We start from the raw sequence: 25,473 nt of genomic DNA on the forward strand, positions 1-25,473 counted from the left end.
GTCTAGGATACACTTTAATTCTTAACACTTTACTTTCAAGGTGTTTTTTTTTCCCACTCAAATCCCTCCATTTGTCCCCTTCATCCCATCCAGCCACATCTCCTCTAGCAGTTTTTAGATAATTCCCTCTCTTCCTCTAGTCTTCAATCTCTCCTTATTCTGTGATTGGCTTCTTGTCCCACAAAATACATAGTTCTCCCTTACCCTTAAAAAAACACCAAAAAAAATTATTCATTTGACAATGTCACCTCAAAGCCATCATCTTGTAATTGTTTTTATTCCTCGTTAATTTCTTAGACAGAGTTATCTATTTTCACTACTGCAATTTCCTTATTATCTACTCTCAACCCCTTGCAAAGATCTTCTAATTCCACTCACTAGTGAAAAAGAACTCACAAATCTCACCTCTGAATTCTTTGTTTTGCTTCCCTCTAGCAATAATTTTTAAAAATAAAAATAAGTACTGTATCTCTTAATTTTATATCAGTTACATAATTTTTCAGTCTCTGCTTTTACCTTCCTGCTCAGAGAGAGCCACATCCTATAGTAAATAATGAGAGAGAGAAAGAGAGAGAGAGAGAGAGAGAGAGAGAGAGAGAGAGAGAGAGAGAGAGAGAGAGAGAGAGAGAGAGAGAGAGAGAGAGAGAGCGCAGAGAAAAAGGGAATAGAATGAAAGGAATGAAGACAGGGGAGGGAAGGGAAGGGAAGGGGAGAGAAGGGGAGGGGAGGGGAGGAGAGGGGAGGGGAGGGGAGGGAAGGAGAGGAAAAAAGCAGAGGAGAAGAGTAGAGGAGGGGAGAGGAGAGAAACAAGTAAGTGAAACTAACCAAAACAAAAGTCTGAAATTATATGCAGTGTTCCACTGCAAAGTTCCACACCTCTGAAAGAACCAAGGAGGCACCTTCTCAGATCTTTCCTTAGAGAACTAGCTTAATCATTTTAATTCCTTGGCATTTATTTTTGGATGTTTTGTTGTTCTATTTCTTCTATTCATTCTGCATATTGTTTTCCTGCTTCTGCTTACTTTATTTTCATCAATTTATGTGTTTTTTTCCACATAGCTCTCTAGCAATCATGTTCATCACTTCTTACAGCACGGTAATATTATATGAACTTACCATAAACTGGTACATCCTCTAATCAATGGACATCTACCTCTTTTTATTCCTTGTTTTTTGCTAAAGTACATGTTGCATGCAGTTTTTCTTTTTATTCTTCATCTCCTTTGGTTTTAGGCCTAGCAATAAGATCTCTGGGTCAAGGTTATGGTTAATTTTAGTCACCCTATTTACATACTATAAACTGCTTTCCAGAATGGCTGGACTAATTCACAGCTCTATTAACAACAGTGCATTGGTGTAATTCTTTTTTCATAACTCCTCCCAACCGCTTACTAATCCCCCACTTTTGTCACTGCCAATTTTCTGGCTTAGAGTTAAATCTTCAGAATTGTTTTGATTTACATTCTTCTTATCTTTAGTGATCTGGTAGCAATCCTTTTACAGTTTGAAATTCCATCTCCAGCTTTCTGTCTTTATGCATTTTTGGTTGCCATTCCCCATGCCAGGAATGTACATCTCTATGTTTTAGAAACTGTTTCTTCAATGCAAGCTCATCTCAAATGCTTTTTTCTTCCCATAAAGTCTTCCCCACATGTAGAATTAATATTCTTTTCACCCTCAAAATTATCACAGAGCATTGAACGTGATTTTTTTTTTGCCTCTTTCTTTATCTTGTGCCATGTGTGTTTATGTAGAATACTAACTCCTCAAGGCAGAGGCTGTCATACTTTTCTTTTTCCATTCTCAATGCCTAGGATACTACCTTGTGCAATAAATATACTTAATGAAAGTTGGTAGAACAGTTAAGAACAAAGGAAATAGCCAGGAAAAAAACTGTACTTAGACAATTGGGGTAGGAATAGATTACTTTCAGCTTTGGTAATCAGGAAAAGCTTCATGAAAGAAATGACATCAGAGTTGGGTTGTGAAGATTTCAGCAGGAAGAAGTATGGAGGGAGTGTGTTCTAAGTGTTGAGGACACCTAAGCAAGTGCACAGAGATGGGGAGTGTAAGGGCAATTTGTCAGTAGCTAAGTGGTCCAAGTATAGCAGGAAGAGTTAAATATATAATAATATATTTAAATAAATAAATAAATAAATAAATAAATAAATAAATAAATAAATAAATAAATAAGAACAGTACCACAGAATGTTAAAGTAGAAAGGAACTTGAAAGGGAATAGAAGAAGAACAGCTAACTTTAGTGATTTAAGGTTTACAAAACATTTTTCATAGGATATCTCATCTTTGCCCTTCTCTAAATGACTGGATTCTACATTAGTGATGGCTTCCTTCTAATCTTCAGTCTTTCACTGTCTTCTGATAATTTTATGTTACCTACAAACACAACTAAATCGTCTCCATATGTAAAATGAATAAACAAAAAACTCACTAAATCTAACCGTACCTCCTTAATTATTGTCTTATAACTATCCTTTTTTTCCTCAGTCAAATTCCTTTTAAAAAGCCCCCTACACATGATTCCTATACTTCCTCTCCTCCCATTCCCTTTTTAATCCTTGGCAATCATGCTTTTTCTGAGATTATCTTCTAAATATCTGACCACTTGTCATTTCCATTCCAATGATTCATCATTCATGTCACACACATTAAACATAAGTGATCCCAAGGCTCTAATCTGGTCTCTTTTCCTTTTCCTTTTTATACCTTCTATTTAGTAACTTCATCAGATCCTATGAATTAAACTACCACCTCTATGCAGATGACTCTCAAATCTACATTTCCAGTCCTGGCCCTTCTCTGGAGCTCCATTCATTACAAACTATCTATTGCACAATTCTAAATATAACTAATGGTCATCTGTAACTCAATATATCCAAAACAGAACTCATTAGCTTTCCATCCAAAGACACCCCACTTCTGAAATTCTCTATCATTCTTGAGGGTTCCACCATCTTTATCATTATCAAGGTTTACAAACTTGGTTTCATTTTTAACACCTCACTCTTGCTCATCCCACAACATTTAGTTGCCAAATATTGTTATTTCCATATCTCTTGCCTATATCCCCAACTCTGTCCTCATACTGCCACCACCATAGGCCAGATCTTCAATACTTTCCCCCTATAGTACCTCAAACTTTTCCCCATTGTGATCTATCCTATGTATGACTGCCAAAATGATCTTCCTAAAGCACAAGATTGAACACAGCACTTCCCTACTTTATGGATTATAGTTACTATAGGACTCTAACTATAGACAAAAATATACTCTTAACTTTGGCATTTAAATATATTCATAATCTTCTCCTTTACTACCTTTTGATTCTTTTTTATGCAAAAATCTCCACTATACATTCTGCTCTCTAGTCATAATGGGCTATTTGCTATTCTGTACCTGAGACAGCCCATGTCCCTTCCTCATGCCTTTGTATTGACTCTTTATGTCTGGAACATACTTACTCCTTTCCTCAGGCTCTTGTCGTCCCTGGTTTCCTTCCATTACCAGATCAAGTGCTATCTTCCACATGAGGTCTTTTCTAGATTGCAGGTAGCTAGTATTCTTGCCACTACCTTACCTTCTACTACCTTATATGACCTTATATTAATTTTGTGTGTGTGTGTATATATATACATATATGTATATATATATTATTATTATTATTATTATTATTATTATGAATATGCAATCTACCCTAATATAATGTAAGATCCTCAAAGGCTGGGGTTATTTCAATTTTGCTTTTGTATCCCCAGAGCTTAATATAATGCCTGGCACATTTTAGCCCTTAACACATGCCTATTGGTTGATTTATTGATTGAATGAGTGCTATCTTTGTTTAAAAGTGAACAGTATATTAGAGTACATGATATTACCTCACCTACTTATGCAAGTTTCATAGTAGTATAATAACTCAGTTCTATTTTTACTTTTTCTTTCAAGTTTACCAGGATTTTTATAATAGAATGTAAGCTCCCAGAAGGTGGTGACTGCTTTTCATCCTCTTTGTGTCCCTACTGGTTGACTCAATTCCTTAAACATCATGTAATTTCTTTTCTTGTAAGATTTTGAAGCCTTCTAACAACTGCCATTCACCTCCATTGCTACCTGGGCAAGACTCACTTTTAATTCTTCTGAGACTATCGGTGTAGTATTCCATGATTCATAAGTCATCCCACACTAGCATAATTGTGGTATGTAAAAGATAGCATTCTTTCTTTTAGGCAGGTATTTCAACCCTACTCCTAAAGCTTTTTCTATCACTTAAGGGAAAATAAAATAAAACAAGTCAAACTTGCAGAAACAAGATTCTGTGTTATAAAACACAAGATCCTTAATCATGGATATTTCTATTCTAGCTCTAGAGTAACACATAGTTGGCTGAGCTAACTAGTCCTGCTCTCATGATCATAGCTTTACCCCTGGTCCTCTCCTTCCAAATAGCAATATCCTCCTATCCGCACTCCTAACTGCACAATTATGGTCAAATGCATTACTACCTTAGGAGTAAGTGAGTGAGACCCTTTTATGTCTGATCTAAGCAAAACCTTTAAGCTAACTCACTTTCCCCCTGCAAGTTCAAATTCTTCACCACTACTGGCCCTCTCAGCATTTTCCAGTAGTAGTGATGATGAGTCTGACTCATTTGCAGAAATCAGCCAGATACAATGAGTTCAAATCTCTCACACCAGAGGGATATTCATTGAGCTCCCTCAGAATTTAATATGGTAGTTAGAATATTAAACTCAGAATCAGGAAAACCTGGGTTCAAATACTGCCTCACACATTTATTAGCTTCTGTTCCTACACTTAATGATTAATGCTTATAGGAATGAGTTTATGGTTGCCAGGCCTCTCTATTGCTTTGGTAACTCTGCCCTACTCCACAGGGTAAGTCTTCAAATATTTGAAGACAACTATCTCAATGTCCCCTGAGTCCTCTTATGTAGGCCCTCAGTGCTTCACATCAGGATTTCAGTAGTAGACTACTGGATGGTCTTCCTCTTGTCTCTATCCATTCGAACACATTTTGCCTCCCAATGACAAATTAGCCATTCTGAAATGCCATATTCATTATGTCATGCTCCTGCTAAAGAATCTTCAATGTTTCCTTATCATTCATCATGACATGTAGATATTTCTCTACCTAGCTTTCAAGCTCCTCCATAATAATCCATTACTTTAACTAAAGTAAAATATCTGTATTCCATTCCATTAAAGCTTGTTTCTATCCAGCACCCCACACAGATACTCATTCTTGCCTATGAATTCATTCATGATAATCCACTCAATTTGAGATGTAATTCTTCTTTCCAGCTTATATAGCTGGATTATATATCCTCTTCCCCACATCATGTCTCCTCTTCCATTGAGATTTCTCTATCTATTCCAGTTTATATAACTCTTATTAATCAGGAGTTACATGGTTTAATGAGTTTTTGGAGACAGAGTACCTTAAAGGAAATTGAAAGAACCCACTGATTACCTTCTGAAAGAGACCCCAAAATGAAAGCTCCCAGAAATATTATAGCCAAAATCCAGAGCTCACAAGTCAAAGAGAAAATACTTTAAGTAGCAAAAAAAAAAAAAAAACCCAAACATCCAAATACTGTAGAGCCACAGTCAGGATAACACAAGATTTAGCAACTCCCATATCAAAAAAGCAGTGGGCTTGGAACATGATATTCCACAAAGTAAAAGCACTGGAATTACAGCCAAGAATAACCTTTCCAACAGAACTGAGTATAATCCTTCAAGGGGGGAAATGGAAATGTAATGAAATAGAAGATTTTCAAGCATTTCTGATGAAAAGACAAGAGCTGAATATAAATTTTTACTCTCAAATAAAAGACTCAAAAGAAGCATAAAAATGTAAACATTAAAGAGAAATCACAAGCAATGTAGTAAGGTTAAACCATTTTGGTTTTTATATGGGAAGATGATAAATGTAACTTGTAAGAACTTTATCATTATTAGGGCAGTTAGAAGAACACTATATAGAAAGAGGGGACAGGAGTGAGTTCATTATGTTGGGATGATGAAAAAAGTGGGTAAGTGAGGAAGAGGGATACTCTGAGAAAAGGGGGAAGGGAGAGGAAGAATGGGGAAAATGACCTCACATAAAAGAGGCATGCAAGGAACAGCTTTTATTGTAGAAGGGAAAATGGGATGGGAGGCATGTAGACAACACTTGAACCATATACATATAAATTGGTTCAAAGAGGGAAAAATATATATACACACACTCTACTTGTAATAGAAAACTATCTTACCCACCAGAGAAGTAGTAAGGGAAGAGGATAAATGAAAGGGGTGGTGATAAAAGGGAGAACTGATGAAAGAAGGCAATGGTCACAAACAAAACAGACTTTAAAGGATGATTAGGATAAAAAGAGAAAGAAGGAGAAAGAGAAGAAAATAAGATGGAGGGAAATCCACAGGTAGTAATCATAATCATAAACGTGAATGAATGAATTCACTCATAAAATGGAAGCAGATAGCAGAATGGTTTAGAAACAAGAATCCAACAATATGTTACTTACAATCAACCCACCTGTAACAAAGAGACATACACAAAGTTAAAATAAGGGGCTGAAGCAGAATATATTATGCTTCAGCTAAAGTTAAAAAAAAACAACAGGGGTAGCGAGAATGATCTTAGACAAAGCAAAAACAAAATAGATCTAAGTAAAAGGGCTAAGCAGAGAAACCACATCTTAGTAAAAGACACCATAGAAAATGAAGCAATATCAATACTGACATTTATACACCAAATGGCATAGCATCCAATTCTTAAAGGACAAGTTAAATGAATAATAAGAGAAAACAGAGAGCAAAACTATACCAGTAAAGGACCTCAACTTTCCCCTCTCAGAGCTAGATAAATCTAACCATAAAATAAATAAGAAATAAGTTAAGGAAAAGAATAGAATCTTAGAAAAGTAAAATATAATAGACCTCTGGAGAAGACAGCATGGAAATAGAAAGGAATATGCCCTTTTATCAGCTGTTTTCTCAGGCACCTTCACAAAAACTGACCATATATTAAGGCATTCACAACTAAATATAGAAAAGCAGAAATACTAACTGCACCCTTTTAAAACCATAATGCAATAAACATTACAACCTATAAATGGTCATAGAAATATAGATTAGGAATTAATTGGGGGGGGCAGCTAGGTGGCACAGTGAATAGAGCACCTCCCCGAAGTCAGGAGGACCTGAGTTCAAAACCAGGCTCAGACCAAACACTGAACACTTAAACACTTACTAGCTGTGGGACCCTGGGCAAGTCACTTAACCCCCATTGCCAAAAAAAAAAAAAAGAATTAATGGGGGAAGATTCTAGGAAGATGGTGGAATATGTCAGAAAATTCCAAGCTCTCAAGATTTTCCTCTACAAAAGAGATGAAACAACTCCTCAGAGCAACATAGAGCAACAAAAATAAAAAAGAAGGGGCAAAACAGGCGTCCTCCAGGGACAATCAAATCTCAGATGAGGTTTGGTCTCTGTGAAGAGTAAACACCTCCAGGCTAGGCCCTAAATGCTCTTAAGTAACAAGCAGCAAGCCCTGGGGTTAGCTGGGTTGGGAGGCTGTCTAGGCCCCAGCCACATGAACTTTTATCCCTGGGACAGTGAAGGGAGTTTGGCATCTGAGCCAGGAAAGATCTAAAGAACCTCTGCTGATGAGGAATACCAGATCCAGCTGTGCTGTGGAGAAGAAACCAGCACACACCCAGTGAGAACAGAAGCAGTGGGGGCAGGAATGCTGCTGGCTGTGGGCATTTACAGGAGGCTGAAGGTCTTGGTGTGGGTTCAAGGTCAGAGGGAAGAACTGAAGGAGGATCTGAGACGAGAGGCACCATTACCCAAACCCCAGGATTAGAAGTGATTACAAAAATTAAGCTATTATTAAAGAAAAATGCCCAAAGGAGAAAGAATCCAACCATAGAGAAGGCCAGGGTTTCTTCAGAGGAGTATACTGAAGCAAAGAAACCCTCTTCTATCCCAAAGAGTAAAGTCAAATGGTCCTACAAGGAAAACCTGCAAGTATGTTATAGTCAAATTCTGAAACCTCTAGCTCAAGGATAAAGTATTATGAGCAATAAGGGAAAAAAAAACCAACAACAACAATTTACATACGGCAGTGCCACAATTAGAATCACACAAGACCTAGCAGTGGTGAACTAAAAGACCACAGGTCTTAGAACACTATATATTGAAGAGCAAAAGAACTGGAGAACATTGTACACAGTAACAACAATATTTTAAGAATGACCAACTGTGAAAGACAATCAAATCAAGACAATCATCTGGCAATTCCAAGTGACCCATAATAAAAAAAAAATGCCATCCATCTCCAGAGACTGAACTGATGAACTCTTAATGCTGATTGAAGCATACTTTTTATTTTGTTTTGTTTTGTCTGTGTTTTCTTTCTAGCTACATAGCCAATGGAAATATGGTTTACATGACTTTACATGCATAATCAATATTAAACTTTTGTTATTTCAAGGAGGAAGGGAGAAAATTTGGAACTCAAAATTTTTAAAAAATCAATGTTAAAACTATTTACATGTGATTGGGAAATGTATGTATATATGTAAATATGTATACACACATATTTTAAAAAATGAGAACTCTTCCCTTGACTGTCAGTTCTTCAACATGTTATTCTGTAGCACTCCTCTTTACTTTTAAGTTGCTGGGAGGAATTACCTATAATAACTCCTACCATGTTCTTCCTGCATACTTTGTGCTTCTCAGCCCCTTGCATTATGATGTCTGTTTCCTCCATCTTATTGAAATTTTTACCTTCTGATTCACAGGTGACCAAATCTAATGTCTTTAATTTTCATTCAATTCAAGGGGCATTTAAGTATGTAATATGATGCAAATGAAAAGAGGGATAAATGGAACTTATCCATTTTTTCAGTGGAAAATCCATGTGCTCAACTGACATCTTTTTGGATCAAGGGAAATTAGTGAATGGCCCCAGCATCTTGGATGGAATTCTGCAGTAAACTTATGGTACCATATGGACAAGATTACACAGGAGGGATAGGAATGGACTGAATGTGATCTGCCTACAGAGGGAATGCCTACATTAATGAAATCAAAGATCCTTTAAAGGTATATTGAGCAAGAAATGTGCTTCTAAGAAGCAAGGAAGATTTCCAAATTTCCAATATTTCAGAAAAATCTCCAAAAAACATTAAGTATTCTAAAGATTTCTGTGCATGATGGTGGCAGGAACAGAGAGATATTTTAGGCACTGCCTTTTGGACAGCTCACAACAATGCACAGGTAGAAAGCAGAAAAGGAAGAAACCAATTCTAGATAGGATTTAAACAAGTTCAGAAGCCACATTTTCCACTAGTGGCAGAAAAGACATTGGTAAAGTTAGACAGGTATGACAGACAGTGGTTGTGGGTTGAAGTTTCAGATGTAGACAACAAGTTTATTATATATAAACCTTTTAGGTATGAAATGACAATCTTAGTTTATTGCAATAAAATACCTAGCACAGGTGGAAAAATGACTAGAACATTGGGTTTAGCATCTAAAGATCCACATTCAAATCCTGTTTCTGCCATTTAGTAATTAGGAGACTTTGGGCAAGCCACTTACCTTCCTTGAGCTTCAGGTTCCTTATTTGTAAAATACAGGGGCTGGATTCAATTTCCAAAGTGACTTCTAACTTTAAAACTATGATCTCATAAATTTGAACTCATTTAGTCATCCAAATTAGCACTATATAGGTGTTTTATTTCCTTAATTGTGAAAATTGGTAAAAATGTTCTAAGTGTGGTGAATTGCAGTACATTACACTTAAGAGAAAACCCCTTGGTTCTAATAGCAGGCTAGCTTCATCTATTATTCATGATATTCAGAGGTCTGAATACTCAGGTGACAAATGTAGAAATCCTACCAAAACACCTTCCTGAAGAGAAACCCCAAAATGACTAAGGATTAAAAAGAAAAACTTCTCTAAGCATGAGTATTTTACATTTCAGAAAGCAAATTATACACCAGGTAGCTCAGTAACTAGCCATTGTCAGCATGAAAGCATTTCATTAGAATTCTATTCATAGGATGTACATTTTTTTAAAGGAGAAAAAAAGAATCAGGAAAATCCACAGCTCAGATCTAGGATATAAACACGTTGTGGACTTGCCACTTGTGACCTCTTTTGACATAATTACAGGAAAGAGGTGTCTTATTCAAAGGGAACACATTTCCCCCAAAATAATCAGAGGTGTTACAAAGCTCCTTACATATTCATATATTTTTTTTTTAACATGAAAGGGTTTCCTTTGCAATACATGGTAAATAATGAGGAGATTTGCTAGGAAGGACGCAGCATTTTATAGGCCCACATCTAGGACACCCTTTGAAAAGAAAGGTTTGCAGGGAGTTTAGCAAACTATTCTTTTGATGCTTCACAATTACATAATAGATAACCAGAGAGGATAAAGAGAGAATTTAACATTATATAAATAGAATAACTACCATACTTCTAGGCACAAAGGTATTCTCATATATAGGAAACAACTAGCAATTGAGGTAGCTTGGATCAATCAGTGTGTGTGTTGGGGTTTGGGATGGGGAGGAATGGTACAACCTGGTACACTGACCCATTTTTGCAGAGACCACTGCTAGGGAGATTTCTTACAATTTTGACTAATTATGCTTGCTAAGTAAGTGCTAAGACCAGTTGGTTTTGTGTTAGAAGGAATGTTAGTACTGCCATCTGCCTCTAAATTAAGGCTTTGAGAGCAAAACCCCAGGAACACCACCCTTGTTACAGCTCAGAAAAAGTGTAGAAATAACACTAGATTGGGATTGACTGGGTACTTATCTTGGGAAAATCATTTAGCCAATCTGGACCTTCATTTCCTCATATTTAAAATAAAAGGATTAGTCAACATGGTCTCTGAGGTATCTTCTGTATTGAAATAGGCTGTGCCAATAAAAATATATGTGTTCTTTAACTACTGGCGTGTTTATTGTATTAATAATATCATATCACTATAGTACACATTTTAAGGTATTTGTTTGGGGGACTAATATACTGCAGACTAGTATACAAATATATTGTTCTGTGTTTCTTGTTCATGTTACCAACTTCTGAGTTAAATTATCCAGACAACTCCTGTCTTGAACTTACCAAATGCCACCACTCTTATGAAGCTTTCCATCTCTGCAAGAATAAATCATCTTTCCCTGCTGGAGATTCTCACCATATCTTATACCTCTCTTCTGTACTTACCATGTTCTAATTTTGCATTATCACTGTTCTGTGAATGTGTCTTTTCTCTCTCCTATGAAACTTTTTGGGGAGTAAAGACCTTGCTTGACACATTTTTATACTTAAGATAGTGATTTATACTTAAGATAGTGGCACTTATTAAATACTTGGTGAATGAATTAATCTTGAAATTGTCACATTTTGTTGATTCAATTTCAGATTGATTTCATTCCTCCAAAAAACATTATGCTTGTAGTAATATTTCCATTTCCTAATAAATATTTAAAGACAACTTATGTTTTATGAACTAATGCTATTTGGTAAATTTTTATTGCTACTGGTTTTACTCATTCAATTTTTTTTAATGAATCGACCAATTTATTAGGTGAGGTTATTTAAGATGGTCCTTTTAAATGTTAGAGAAGTCATATGAAATATACTATCTGTGGTTTTGTTGTCATTAATGTTGGGGTACTCTTTTAGTCAAGAACTAGCTGAGAGTCCCAACTGTTCACGTAAACCATTCCTAGTCACAAATAATAAAATCTGCCTAATTCCCAAATGGAGTAACTCCTATTAAATTCTCTTTGAATAGAGGACACTGTTTCTTATCCATGATATTTATGCCTTTGCACTGGCTGTTGTATCTTCCTTCCTTCATCTCTGCCTCCTGGCTTCTCTAACTTCTTTTTTTTTTTTTAATTAATTTATTTTGTCAATTCAAATTTTTAGAATAAACACTAAGTGTCCACTTTGTGTAAGATACCATGCCATCCATCCTACAAATGGTGTCAGAGATTCCATAACATCCTGCCACCTAGCAACCTTATTATACAACATTATAAATTATTATATGTATATCTTAGTAGATATCACAAAATTTAAACTGAATATATTGTATTTAAATGTTTTAATTAATACTTTGTATTGAGACAGGCATTGATTCTGTAAGCTCCAAGAAGGTAGTAGATTGTGTCTTATTCTTTGTGTCCCTTTTCATAAAAGTTAGCATGTGCATAGCATTTTAAAGTTTGGAAAAAAGTTTTCTATGTGTCATCTCATTTGATCCTCACAATCCTGTAAGCTAAGCATTATCATCATCATCATCATCATTATTGTTATTATTATTATTATTATTATTATTAGTCAACTGGGGTTAAGCGATTTGCCCAGAGTCACACAGCTATTAAGTGTCAAGTGTTTGGTCTGAGGCCGGATTTGAACTCAGGTCCTCCTGACTCCAAGGCCAGTGCTCCTTCTACAGTGCCATCTAGCTGCCCACTCGGTAAGCATTTTTATCATACCAATTTAACAGATGAGAAACTGAGACTGAGAAAGGTTAAATGACTTGCCTAGGCTCACACAGATAAGCTAGCAAGTGAGACAGGATTCAAATAATAGTCCTGACTCCAAATTCAATTTTGTATCCATTGCATCACTTAGCTGAATTATTTTTGCATGATATTTTTTGTACATAATTAAGTATCCAATCGGCAGCTAGGTGGCACAGTGGATAGAGTGCCCAGCCTAGACTCCTCCTTCTGAGTTCAAATCTGGCCTCAGACACTTACTAGATGTGTGACCCTGAGCAAGCCACTTAACCCATTTGCCTCAGTTTCCTCATCTGTAAAATGATCTGGAGAAGAACATGGCAAACCACTCCAGTATCTTTTCCAAAAAAGGGGTCATGAAGAGTTGAATACAGCTGAAAATTAAAAACAACAAATATCCAATAGTTCTGGTGGCTAATCACATTCAATGTAACAGTGGTGGACAAAAATTACCTTAAATATCAGGAAAAAAACATTAATACTTTTAAAAATAGAATGTTTCAGTGGAGATGGACTTAAATACTTTAAGCAGTAAAATATCAACATACTCAAGTGATGCTGATACAACTAACGTGCCTAAAGAAAGCCTTGTGATCAACGAAAAATCCAAAGATAGCAATGTAACAGGAACAGATGCCCAGTTCCTTGGAATTCATATAAAATGTAAGTTACAATATCGGCAAGTTAACACATGATGTTAAGTATCATGCTTATGAATGAGTAATGAATATTTATGCATAGGGCTTTGCTATTATTTTTAAAACAGAATAAGGGATTTTTTTAAATTATAGAACATATGATTTAAAAACAGGAAAATGTAATGGTTATTTGAAATATCTAAGAATAACTTTAAACATCTACACAAAGTTACTGATTAAGAGGCAGCATGGTACAGTAGAAAGCATTGGCTCTGCAGTCAATGAATTTGAGTTCAAATCCTACATGAGACATACAACGTTTGTGTAATGTTGGGCAAATGATTAAATCCCTGAAATGAGGTTACTGTAGTAGATACCTTTCTAGCCATAGAGCTATAATCCTTTGATTATTTGTAAACACAGTAAGTTTGCATTTTAAAAGTTTGTATCTTCTAAGTCAAGTTTGATCTAGCTAAAGATAAACTGGAAGAATCAATGAGTATATTATTTTGCTCCAGTTAACAAATGAAGAGATAAAAGACAAGGAATTCAGTTTAAGACCTGTTAACTATACAATTAATTCATTCATTAAATATGCTGCCTGTCATAATGTAATATTTTGTGATCCACAATATTTTTGTGATTCCTTATCGTACATAAAATAAAATTACTATAATCCTCTAATATAGGCAAATTTTAATTTTACCAGTCTCTGTACAGTATTATTTTAGTAGTTTTATTAGTATAACATGGAAGCATAGCACTGAGTATGAGCATGCCTCACCTAGTAAGAGGTAACCCAACAAATCTTTTTTTAAAAAAACATTTAAGCTATACCTGAAAAATAATGAGTCGCTGAAATTATGAAACAAAACTATAAAATTTAAATTTCCAAAATGTGCATTTATAACCTATATTGTATTAAAATTTTATTTAAAATTATCATATATGTGAATTATATATATAATGCTCATGTTTGTCAAATATACAATGTGTTCAAAGAAGCAAGGAATCCAAAGTGTGGTATTAATGCAAGTGATCTCCTGATGAAGTCAGAGGTTTACAGAGAAATGGTCATCCTTTTTTATAGTTTAAGAGGTAGATATCTATATTAAACTCCCATCAACAACCTCAATCACCAATTGCATTTCATAGGAAAAAAATAAAACTAAAATATAGATAGCAAGTTCTACAAGCAGCATCCAGATTTATAAATCACAGCCAAAAGTACACAGTAGAGAATGATATAAAGTTCATTAAATGTGCAATATGAACTTATTAAAGACCTTATGTATGCCACAAAATCCAAGTGATAATAATAGAAATCAAATTTAAAATAAAATTTAAAAATGCATAAAATGCCTGGGAGTCAACTTACAAATCAAGCATTTCCAAAATGCTCCTTTGAGAAATGAAGACTAACTTAAATATCTATAAGAATATTTAATGTTCATAGCCAGGCCATGATAACATAATAAAAAATTATGATATTACCAGATCATTCACATTTTTATTGTTATACTGACAAAACTACTGGAAGAGTACTCTACAGAGCTTGATAAAATAAGAACAAAATTCATTTGAAGGAAAAACAGATCCAGAATATCAAAGGGAATAAAGAAAAAATAACATCTCTAGACCTACAACCATATTATAAAGCAATAATCATAAAAACAATTTGGTGTTAGTTTGAAAATATCCCAGTAAATCAATGGAAGAGACCAGAGAAAGGAGAATAAGAAATAATAAAGCTCAATAACTTAGTGTTTGGTAAATATGTAAACATAAATTTCTTAGGGAAAAACTCTACTTGAAAAGAACTCAGAAAACCAAGAAGCAGTCTGACAGAAACTGGACTTAGACAAAGTCTCACCCCACATCAAATTCAAAAGTTGTATGCAAACTGAATATTAAAGATCATACTATCCAAATTAAAAGAGAAGCAGATCACGTACAGCAGATGAATCCTTTTAAAAAATCAGGTGACAGACTCAAATACAAGATGTAAGTAAATAATTTTGATTACATTAAACTTAAAGGCTTTTGCACCAACAAAATCAATGCATCCAGGATATTAAGAGAAGAGGTTAACTGGAGACAAAAATCTTTGTATCAGATTTCTTACCTAAGGTTTGATATAGAAGATACATAGACAATTAACAGAAACATATAAGATCAAGAGGCATTGCCTCATTGATAAAGTCAAAGGATACGAACAAACAGTTCTCAAATGAATTGCAAAATATTAATCATTTAAAAGAATGCTCCAAATCACTACTAATAAGAGAAAAAAATCAAAACAACACTTAAGTTTCACTTCATACCTGGCAAATTGGCAAAGTTGACAAAAGATGGGAGTAGTCAGTATAAGAAGCATTGCAGATAGAAAGGTACCTTAATGCATTGTAGTTGGAGCTATAAAGTAGTACAACCATTTTGGAAAGCAATTTGGAATCATGAAATTAAATTGGCTAAAATAGTCTTACCCTATTACCCAGAGGTTCCTTTGCTAGGCTGTTGTTCATCTTCCATTTTAGAAGAGGATCAGTGACATCATAAGGGTGATGTCTTGATTTATGCATGAATTAGATCTGAGTGGGGCAGAACTGCACAAAGTCGTCAGGCTTACTGTCTCCTCCAAAGTCACTGAAGCTCAGTAGCAAGACAAATGTCAAGATGACTGGCCATGGTCCAGAATGCAGTGAGTCATGTTGACCTTTTCTAAACCATGGTCTCTTCCAAGTCTCAGTTTGTCTGAAGCCAAGCCCTTTCAATGACTGAGGGCTAAGTAAAAGTCAAAACAAAGAAAATAGCTAAATTTACCATCACAAAGATATCAATCTGGGAAGAGAAGCCCCTTAGAGTTTCTGGCCAGAACATAAAACAATAACATTTTACACTAATTCTAAGCCATCAAACTTAAACAAGGAGCCTCAGAGAGTTGGGTTAGGCCTATTACCGGCCATTTAACAAGAGCCAGAGTGATTTGGGTTTTAAGGTGGACTCAGGTGGTTCCATTCAAAATGCAATGGGCTTTGTAAAAGCCTGTCTTTTCAGAGCTATATTTCAAGAAATCAAAAATGAAAACCATGCAGGACAAGAGCAAATTGTCCCAGGTTAGGTTCCTAGAAGAAAGTGAGTACTACTCTCAGAGAGCATGGTAAGGACAGTTAATGCAAAATGTTCTCCTAAAAGACTAACTCACTCCTTCCCATAAATACAGCCTCCATGAGAGGAGTAAGCTTAAACTTAGAACACCTTAATTGTAGGGAGGCACATATTTAATAAATATGTGTGACAAGGTTTAACTCACAATAAGTGCTCTAGAAGTCCTTCTCTCTGTGTAGAGATTTCAAGAAGAACCCTTGTTGCATATACCTAAAAGAGGTCATTGGTAAAAAGAAAGTCTCCACGTACACCAAAATATCTACAAAATAGGTTCCCGTTGACTGTGAATGGCTTAACAAATTGCCTTGTAGCAATGTGATGAAACATCATTGTACTATAGAATCAAGAAATGAATGAATACAGAAAAGCTTGAAAAGACTTAAATGATCTGACACAATATAAACTAAACAGAACCAAGAAACATTATAAACAATGACTGTGGTAATGAAAATGCAAAGAAAAATAATCACAAAGGCAAATGCTGTGAAATTACAAAGAATAATCTCCCCCCAAAGAAGAATTATAAGACCTCCACCCTCACTCATTTGCAAAGGTGGGGGAGGGGGATGGTCCACAGGCATGGAACATTTAATATAATGTAACATTTTTTTCAAAGTATTGATTTGATTAGTTTTACTGTTTATTCTTTTTCTTTGTCCTTTTATTTTTATTTGTTAAAAAAATTATTTGTTTTAATGAATAGCTCTTTGGGAGGGTAGATGAGAGACCATGGGAGAAAATACAGAATGGGTGAAACTATAGAAAAAATATTAACCTGTGTTAGTCATTAAGGAAAATAAAGTTTAGATAAAATATGGTCCTTGCCTTCATGGAGTTTGATAATCTATTATAACAAAACAAATCAGAGAATTAATGGGGAAAGAGCTAATTTCAGTGTTAAGGAAGACCTAGATTTAAGTACAATCTGAATACATGTTCTACTGGCTGTGAGACTCTAATCAAATCATTTAACTTCTTATTGCCCCGGGTGATTCTCTAAGATCATGACTGGCAAAGGAAAAACAAACAAACACAAATCTAGACCAGAACCTTTATATGAACCTTTCATGTTTACAGAAGTCTTTCCTTACAACAACCCTTGGAGGGTGGTATTTTTTTTTAGGCAGTCAGGGTTACACAGCTAGTAAGTGGGTGGTATTTTTTAAAAGCATTATTTCCCCTATTTTGCCAAGGAGAGAACTGAGGCTTAAAGCAATGAAGCCACATGCCCAGTGTCACATAGCTGGTAAGCAAAAGAGCTGATTGAACCCTCATCTTCTTATTCCTGTTAATTGCATTTTCTCCTATACAAACAGAGATATCTCTAGCAATCAATACTATGTAATAGAGAGACAGGATAGAGCTGTGGATTGAAAGCTGGCTTGGGAGTCTGAAGATTTGGGACTAAGTTCTGTTTCTGACATATGCTATAGTCTCTGGTACATAATTTTATGTATATAATCATTTGCATGGTTTCCCTAATTAGAATGTGACTTTTTGCATTTCTTTTAATCCTCAGTGTTAAGCACATTGTATGACATGTAGTAAGCAGTTGATAAATGCTTGTTAACTAGGTAATATGGGCAAGTCACTTAATGTCTCTTTGTCCCAGGCAAACTTCTGATACTATAAAATGTAAGCCAGTTGGGGACCTGCATTGGTAGAAGTGGTTTCTTATACTAATGAAGGAATGATTCAGAAGAAAAAAAAAACCAGAAAAATAAATGTGTTAGTGCATTAGGAAGGATAGGTAGGTTTCTGGAGTTCAACATGTAGAGAAATATAATTAACTAGGTGGGCTTAGTGGAGAGAATGCTGATGATGGAGTCTGGAAGAACTTCATTTAAATTAAGTCTCAGACACCTACTAGTTGTGCAATGCCAGGCAAGTCACTTACCCTATGTCTGCCTCAGTTTCCTCACCTGTAAAGTGGGAATAATAATAGTCTCTATCTCTCATAGTGATTGCAAGGATTAAATGAGATAATATTTGTAAAGCACTTTGCAAACTTTAAAGCAACAAGTAAATGCTCTCCATTAAAATTATTATTATTAAAAATTTAAATACTTCTAATAAGTGAGATAGATTTACTGAACATGGCATATAGGTATTTATTTTGTGATAAATCAAGTCACATATCTTAAAGGAAAAGGTCAGAAACTTTAGTGAACAGTAGCCTCAGCCTTAAACGTAGGAACGCACAATTTCCAAGCCTTGTCTAAGTCACAAAAAGGCCTAATGCTAACTCTGGGTTTGCAAATCCTTTTGTTACCCATTTTCTCCTAGTGACCACTATAAAAGAAATTCAGAATACTTATTATTTATTCTCCAATTTTGATGAATAGGGTACAAAGATGTTCTTGACATAGTTATTGAGAAAGTATTCTCTGCACAAGATCCACATCTCACAGCCCCATAGTGTGGCGGATGCATCATTGCTTTCAGCTTATTTTGTGGCCTGATGCCTTGTAACACTCTGTTAATCCATCCCCCAAAGGCTGTCTGGCTTTCTAAGTTGCAGTTTCCTACTTCTTTTTTTTAAGTATCATTGCATTACTTATTAGCAGACTCCTGTGGTAGCAAAATTCAGTGACAGATTTCAGTTTTGCCTCTAAAGAGGATCTCTGGCACATACTCACATTGAATCCTTTTGGAATGAAAAGTAATATAATTAAGTGTAAGATGTTGCAGAAATGCAAGCTGCCCTCCATCATTAAAAAGCAATGTCCGATGAGTGTTTGGGGGACAATGAATGGATACAGACTAGTAAGCAAGCCTTAAGGATCATATGAGAAGGAACTGGATTTTTTTTTTTACAGAGCAATAATTAAAATGAGAGTAAAAATCTAATTTCTAGGCAACAAAAATAGTCTCGGCATTCAGTGGAAATGGAATGTATAGGATATATTATTTGTGCATCCTACAGCTGAATTTTGGAGTGAATAGAAAAAAAATCTCAAAGCTAAGAAGACCTTGCTGGATTCAACTTCAGCAACTGACACATGTTTGTGTAACCCCAAGCAAGTTACCTAACCTCTTCATGCTCTAGACCAGGGGTGGGAATCCTGAGGCCTCAAAGCCACATGTGGCCTTCTAGATCCTCAAGTGTGGCCCTTTGACTAAATCCAAACTTCACAGAACAAATCCCCTTAATAAAAGGATTTGTTCTATAAAACTTGGACTCAGTCAAAAGGCTGCACTTGATGACCTACAGGGCCACATGACGCTTGCAGGCCACAGGTTCCCCACCCCCACTCTAGATAACTTTCTTGGACTGTAAGCTACAGAAAAGGTGCTGACCTATCATAATAAAAAGAAATTTCTCCTCTTGGAGTTCCTTAAACCAAGGTTATCACAAGTCCATTCCCTATCTCTATCCCTTCTTATTACAAAGGAATCAGAAGATTTTTTCCCCCCAATATTGATCATGTCACCTGAAAGGAGTCTACAGAATCACCCACCTGGAAAAAGTTGTGAAATAAATTGAGTTAAACACCTTTTTTTTTCTTCTTAACATTTTTTCCCCTGCTTTTAATAGCCAGTGGCCAGTTTTCTTCCTATTTTCTGCAGAAAAGATCTTATCAACTCAGTCACACTAAGGTGAAAGTGACTGATAACAGGTTAATGTGCTATTTGTCCTACGGGTATTTTAGTAGGAAACATAGTGCAATAGTACAAAGTAATAAGTCTCTAATCATGGGATTTCAAATATTAGGCTAAATGAAGAAAGTTTATATTGAATAAACACTGGTCTGGCTTACAAGAAGGCATAGACATACATACTGTTTGGACAATTCAAAGCTAAAGTAAAATGTAAAATGTTTATTCAGCATTTACACAAATTGAAAAACTACCATATCTTGATACTCTAAGTATCAGTTTCTTGACAGAATATTATGATACATATTTTACTGATGATGTTTGCTTGTTTTCTTTTTTTTCCCTGAAAATTTGTATTGTCCTTATGGGTTTAACTGTCTTATGAGTGTCTTTTGTGTAGAGGAAATAAATAGCTGTTATATAAGGAAGAGAGAGAGAGAGAGAGAGAGAAAGAAAGAGAGAAAGAAAGAAAGAAAAAAAGAAAGAGAGAGAGAGAGAGAAAGAAAGAAAGAAAGAAAGAAAGAAAGAAAGAAAGAAAGAAAGAAAGAAAGAAAGAAAGAAAGAAAGAAAGAAAGAAAGAAAGAAAGAAAGAAAGAAAGAAAGAAAGAAAGAAGGAGAAAGAAAGAAAAGAGGGAAGAAAAGAGGGAGAAAAAAGGAAAGAAAAATGAAAGAAAAGAAAACCTGCTAGGGGAGGAAGGATAACAGAATTTCTTACTTCCCCTTTATTCAAATAAAAAACATAAGAATGATTGTCTATCCCACCTAAGTATAAAGCCAAAGCTGTTTTACATTATAATACAGAGAAGTCAAACTATAATATAGGCTAATTATAGTAGTTCAATGATGATAGCTTCATTATACCACCACAAGGTATAAGCCATCACAGGTATCTCAGAGTAGCACCAAAATCTCAAAAATTCCATACATATGTGTGTACATATGTGTATATATGCATATGTATGTGTGCATATACATGTGAATATACATTCATGTATGCATATATGTATCCACTCACTTCTTCCTTAAATGAACTGATTTCATTAAATGAACTCATTTCACCCCAAATATAACTTGCCATAGGCATTTCTACCTCCATACCACTGCACAGTGCATCCTATCATCAAGAATGCCCTCTCTGTCTCTCTTTCACTTATGTCAATCCTGCTTATCTTTCTAGACCTAGATTAAATTCCACATCCTTCTCAAAGACTCCATTGATTATTGAAAGACATTGGTCTTTTTCTCCACTACATTTCTCCACCATTTGAAACTTAATCTCATTTGGCACTTGCTATACATACATACATACATACATACATACATACATACATACATACATACACACACATGTGTATATATACACACATACATGTATACACATATACACATATATACATATATACAAGTATATACATATATACACACACATATATATATATACATATACATACATACATGTGTATCTTTGCTTTGTGTTATACTTTATCTTTTTATGTGAATTTTTTTTCCTTATCCCTCCAAATACAATGCAAATTCAATGAATACAGAGACTCTATCTCATATTTCCATATATCCCTAACAGTGCCTTGGAAATAGTTGGTAATTAGTTAATTGGTTTAAGGCTGGTGTCAATATAAGGTACTATGAAATCAACCCCAAAATAGGGTCAAATGCATTTTCATTGTTGATCACATATTATCCTCAGAAAACTGCTGTAAAGTGAGTATTACAAATATTATTGCCCCCATTTTACAGCTGGAGAAACAGACTCCAAAGCAAGAAGTAATTTACTCATGCCTGTAAAACCTGGAAATGGCAAAGGCAGAGTTTGAATCCTGACTCTGTCTATGATAAGAGTTTCTTTTCATAGCATAACAATGAGGTATTGTCCTTGCTTCTCTTGATTCTGTCTACTTTTACTTTTTTTCATTGTTCAAATATGGTTTAGAATTTCCTAAGCTGACTCAATCTTCCAAAAACTGCTAACTGGTCTTCAACAAGTGTTTTCTTCTTGTAAGCTTAGGAGACTTGAAGAGGGCATTAGAACTAAACGCAGTGTTTTATAATAACATGGTTCTGATAGCAGTATTCAAACTAGATTTAAGTAGCTAACATTTGTAAGTCATTTTTTTTTTGGTGGCTTGGACTCTTGGGATGATTTTCAATCCTGGCCCGCTAAGCTTCATTGTAGTAGCTGGGGTGGCAGCTATGTCTAGGGTTGTGTACTTATTAACCTAACCATTAGCTGCTTAATGTGTACTCAGGGATCTCAGCAAGAATGAGAATCACCAACAAACAATTTGGTTCAATCTTTCAAGCTCAATCTTTAGGCTGGTAGGCACTGTGGTACATATACTATTTCCCTACTATGTACCCTATGCATCCTTATTCTACCAACATCAGCTTTTGAACTATCAGAGAAATCAAATTGGATCTTCAGATACTGAATTGTAATGCAACTGACATCCCTCTGGTATAAAAGTTCATCAGCTTCCAGAACAAAATCAGCATCTTATTCCTTCTGTGGTGGCTATTACAGGACTAACATTTGGCAATATGACAGATCCATGAACTCCTTTCTGACAGAACACTGCACACCAAACTGCTTACTAGAATTGGGTTGTCTTCTCTTTGCCTGACTCTTTGCTTAGGCTATTCTAAGCCATATTTGGAGAATTTAAAAAATAAATGGAGATAGAACCAAGAGAAGCAAAGACAGTGGTGCAATGTCATTGTGGTGCAATGAAAAGAAACCCTTGTCATAGATAGAATCAGGAGAGATCTGCATTCAAACCCTGCCTTGGCCATTTCCAGGTTCTACAGACATGAATAAATTACTTCATTTTTCAGAGCCTGTTTCCCCAACTGTGAAATGGGGGCAATAATATTTGTAATACTCACTTTACAGTAGTTTTCTGAGGATAATCTGTGATCAACAATGAAAACACATTTGACCTTATTTTGGGGTTGATTTCACAATAACTTATATACTAGCCTTGAAGCAATTAACTAATTACCGCATATTTCCAAAGCACTGTTAAAGACATTTGGAAATATGAGACAGAGTCTCTCTATATTCATTGGATTTACGTTACAGTTGGAGGGATAGGAAAAGTGTACATAAAAAGCTAAAGTATAACACAAAGGGTGTCTTCAATTGAGGTTAAAAAAAAGTGACCTAAGCGAGAGCATCTATCCCTCTCAAGACAGGATGCTACTTAAATACATGTTAACAGGTGGTCCTCTAGTAGAATTGTAGGTTCTGCAAATAGCTACTTCAGTCAATAGGTACAAGTTCCATCACGAAATTCATTTGTCAAGAACTTGGGTAAATTCCAAATTGTATCTGAGTTGAATGCTCCAACAGATTTGAGACACTAACTTCTAAATGAGCTGCAACTCTCAGGTAAAAAGATACAGCAATAATATTAATGAAAAGAACCCTAAAAGGAAGCCAGATGGTAAGCAAGGATAATGACCAAACTTGGACCTAGAGAAGAAATGAGGAACCACTTATATCCTTTCAGCAGAGAGTTGAGGACTACAGTGTTGCATGCACTGGGCTTCACAATTACTTTATCTCTTGATTTGGATTAACTTTTTTCTTTATTGGGAGGGAGAATTTATTTGATGGGGGAGGGTGAGGAATATCTAGAAACAACTATAATGAAGACATTACTAAAACTCATTTTAAAAGGATGGACTATTTAGTGTCATTTTTAAAAACCAATTCTCACTGGTCCTCAAGCAATATGAAGAGTACATTAAGAGAAGTAACATTACCAGGAGACTTCCTTGAGATCTGATGTGAGACCAGGATCCCAAAGACAACTAGATACGGTATAAGAAGTTACCATGAAGTTTGGGAGTGCTGGGACTTGTGTGCACCAACAATTGAGGAATAGAACAGTTCAACAAGGGTGCCAAAGAGAGAACACTGGAACCAGAATATCAATAAATAGACTAGAAATAATCAACAGACTGAGCACATTAGTCTGTAAAGTGCCAAGGGATGGGGAGAGTTGAGAGCTGCCCATCAATCAATCTTCCCCAAATGGGAAGAGATGTAAAGAGGCACCAAACACCAGATATCAAGTTCATTTCATGACTTTATCAACCAAGCCACTCGAATAATATAAACTGAAGAGGAGGTCTAGGAAGAAAGCAGAAGTTATATACATCATAAGATAAAGGGTTAGAAAGGAATGTAGAAAGAAATTGAGCTTTGAATTTCATAGTATCACTATTTCCCACTTATTCCAGATCATGGTGACTTTTATACTGGCTCCCAGATCATTCTCACCCCTTTTTCACTAAATTCAGCACCTGGCTCACCATTTTCCTCTCCTTTCCAAATCCTGACATTATACTAGAAAACTTCAACATTCATTTTGATGCTTCCTGAAACTTTGGAATCTCCCAATTGAGTGGTCTCCTTAAATCCTATGATATACTCTTTCACTCCACCTCAGATACAAATGTAGATAGTCATTTAAAAACTCTGACATCACTCTATCTGACCAATCTCTCCTAAAATTCTTTATCAACCTGTACCTTCAACCTGCTAAACACAGATTTTGAATACTTCTTTGGCTCATTACTTTCTTATTACATTACCCTTGCTTTCCCTTAGCTTTCCTTCCTCTCTAACATCTCTTCATCTCTTGGCCTTCTACATTGTCCTCTTCACTAGTATCCAGCCTATCACCACTGATGCCAAACCACATCTTAAATTACTCTCACTATCTACAACCAGTCTACCACATGCTGCTGAAATAAGGTAGGGGAATTTAAATAATTGTGATAACTGGGAAGGTTGTCAATTCATGTTATTCTACTTCAACTAGGCCTTTACCAAGCAAGACAATCCTATTGTCCCTCCTTAAAGTATTCAATGTCTTACTCCCAACAAAAGACTTTTTCAAACCATTTCTTTGTTCAAGCTTCTCTTCCTCTTCTCCTCTTTTCCCTCCTCCTCTTCTTGTTCTTGTTCTGAAAATACTAAATATATACATATGTGTGTATATGTGTATACATACATACATACATACATACATACATACATACATACATACATAATTATGGACAAAGGATATTATTTTATAAGAAACCACATATTAGACTTAGCCAGTATAGTGCCTTACATATAATAGTTCTAAAAGACTGCTTGACTGGATAACATTAAACCTCTTTAAAGAGCATAAATAGATTAAAAAAAAAAACCATGGGCAAGGAAATAGAAGTAAGGACAAGTACACACGTATGGTCTTTTTTAAGGATCTTTTGATATGTTAATAGATGATAATGAGTTCTAATAGCCCTTAATGCAGTTAGGTACAAAGAACTGGTGCAACCAGAAGTTATGAAATCATTAGCATTTTGAACTTGAGCAAGTTGAGGGAGTTTTACTTTGACATACATATGTGAAAGGCATAGAAAACAGTGTTCATTTTTATATCATAGT

This window comes from Phascolarctos cinereus, unplaced genomic scaffold (genome assembly GCF_003287225.1).
Source record: "Phascolarctos cinereus isolate Bilbo 61053 unplaced genomic scaffold, phaCin_HiC Scaffold_726;HRSCAF=1367, whole genome shotgun sequence".
NCBI classification, from domain to species: Eukaryota; Metazoa; Chordata; class Mammalia; order Diprotodontia; family Phascolarctidae; genus Phascolarctos; species Phascolarctos cinereus.